The following is a 2500-nucleotide window of genomic DNA, read 5'->3' as shown; positions in this document are numbered from 1 at the left end:
GGGCGTAAACATGACGATACCTGGTGTTATTCCCTAATTGGCACCTGGTCCATGGTTAAAATCATTATTGCAAACATTATCATTATCATTATTATTATTACTATTGATATTATAATCAGCATAATTATTGTTATTATCCATATCATTATTCATATAATCAGTATCATAAATGTTATTACTATTATTACTACCAATGATAAGGATACTAACTAATAATTACTGTTACCATCATAAATATAATTTATCTGATCATTTTCATTGATATCAATATCGTTTTTATTATCATTATAATCATTATTATTATTAGTAGTAGTAGTATTATATTATCGTCATTATCATTATCATTATAATCATAACTTTTTTAATCATTATTGTTATTATCATTACTATTGCTATCACCAAAATCAATAATATATAATTGTTATTCTAATCACTGCTATTGTTATTATCATTATCAATGTCATCTTTATCACTGATTACCATAATCCCCTTACAATCAGTAATTATCATCATCATTAATAATATTATCATTGTTGTTGTTAACATTGCTACTGTCATCATTATCCTTGTTGATATCACCAAAATTATTTACATCACTTTTATTGAATAGAAAAATAATGGAAGGGCAAAGAAATCCTTTCTTATTGACATCTTGATAGCGAAAAAGTGTTGTTATTCTTATAGTCTTACTATGCGCTTTACTCCCTTTCTAAGGATCGGGTTAGCAAGTGCGGCGGGGTTAACACTGTTCTAGAACATTCCAGAGAATATATAGTTTATACATATATATCACAATTTAATTTATGGTTTTCCTCTCTCAATCCACGTTATTTAGGGGGTCAGGTCGATAGGATTGATACTTTAAAAGGTCCAGCAAACACGCGTGATACTTGATACACTTTCAGCAATTTTCGGTCGCTGTTTTATGAGGTGCTGTTGTTTCGTTTTCTTTTTTTTTCCTTTCTCTTTTTTTTCACGGGGCGACAAACTATCTTTTCTCGCGTGACAGATGAAATATTTAGGTTAAGGTTGATACACAAGCACTTGCGCTGGAGAGAGAGAGAGAGAGAGAGAGAGAGAGAGAGAGAGAGAGAGAGAGAGAGAGAGAGAGAGAGAGAGAGAGAGAGAGAGAGAGAGAGAGAGAGAGAGAGTGAGTGAGTGAGCAAGAGAAAGAGAGAGAGAGAGAGAGGAGAGAAAGAGAGAGAGAGAGAGAGATAAGGTGGGGGGGGGGGGACATTGACAGAGACAAAGAGAGGGAACCATTTATTCATACTTGTTAGGGTGAAGGGGTAGGAGAGAGAGGATAGGGCAGGGTGGGGTTACGTCAGGGGAGAGGGGGAGGGGGAGGGAGTAGGGGAAGGGGAGAAGGTTACAGAACCCGAAATGTAATTATGTCACAATAAAGGCAATTATCAGTGAGGGAAAGGAGGGGAATTAGGGGGTGAGAAGGAGGAGAAGGGAAGAGAAAAAAGTAAGAGGAAGAGAGAAGGAAAGGGAAGAGAAAGAAGAAAGGGGAAATAATAGAGAGAAGAAAGAAAAGGGAAATAATAGAGAGAAGGAAAGGAAGGGAAGGGAAATGAGAAAAAGGTAGAGAGAACAAGAAAGGAAAGAGGAATGAGAAACAGACAGAAAGATAATGAAGATAAAAAGGACTGGAAAATCAGAAGGAAGATGTGAAGTGCAGATGGAGAGGAGATAAAAGTTGAGAAGAAGAAAATGACCAAGAAATATAATACCAAACTTTAAAGACGATACCCAATCCATGATCTGATGTTTACAATAATTAACGGTAGGTACCAGGAGCTTTGATATTTTATGTATGTTTGTGATAAATAATGTTACAAACAACTGCCTTTGATTTTCAGTACTATACAAATCCATATTAAAAATTGTTTGGGTTTGAACAATTATATGTAGGTTGCCCATGGCAGAACAGATCTGACTAGAGTTAGGTAGTGTTTCGAGGCAGACGAATAGGAGACTATATTCGAGATGTTTGGGTGAGAAAAAGGCTGATAAGGGCTGATTACGAGTAGAATTCGAGGGTAGAGAAAGAGCAGAACTGAAGTGAGGAGTGGTAACTGAATCGAGGAATAGCACAAAGGGTTACCGACCGATCACAAGAAAAGCAGAGCGCTGGACTGACATGCTGTGGCGATATAGGAAGAAGGGCAGACTCTGGAGTCGCCAACGTGTGCGAAATCCTTACCAAGAGATTCATCCTTAGGAATAAACTTGATCATCGTAGGCCGATCACCTAGGTTTTCGGGGTAGATTAGATAAGGTTATCAAATAGATCAGAGAAATGCGATTAAAAAAAATGAGAAGAGCCTTTCTAGCTGATAAGGCAAAGTTCGGCGACATGATATGAGATACATATATGCCACGAATCTTATCAATAACTTTTTCTTCAATTTTCTGCGATGGAAATAGTATTACTGGCAATAGTTATGATAATGATGATAGTAATAATGATTACAATAGTAATGATAATGATGAT

The 2500-nt window shown here is 36.2% G+C and overlaps 1 protein-coding gene across 1 annotated transcript in view; it reads left to right on the top strand.

Moving 5' to 3' along the window:
* Nucleotides 1-2500, top strand: part of LOC122249015 (uncharacterized) — a 43615-nt gene that overhangs the window by 1084 nt on the left and 40031 nt on the right. The window lies entirely within an intron of this gene.

Source organism: Penaeus japonicus, unplaced genomic scaffold (genome assembly GCF_977035675.1).
Source record: "Penaeus japonicus unplaced genomic scaffold, GWHDUDI00000001_assembly GWHDUDI00000010, whole genome shotgun sequence".
Lineage (NCBI taxonomy): Eukaryota > Metazoa > Arthropoda > Malacostraca > Decapoda > Penaeidae > Penaeus > Penaeus japonicus.
This window is presented reverse-complemented; position numbering and strand designations above follow the sequence as displayed.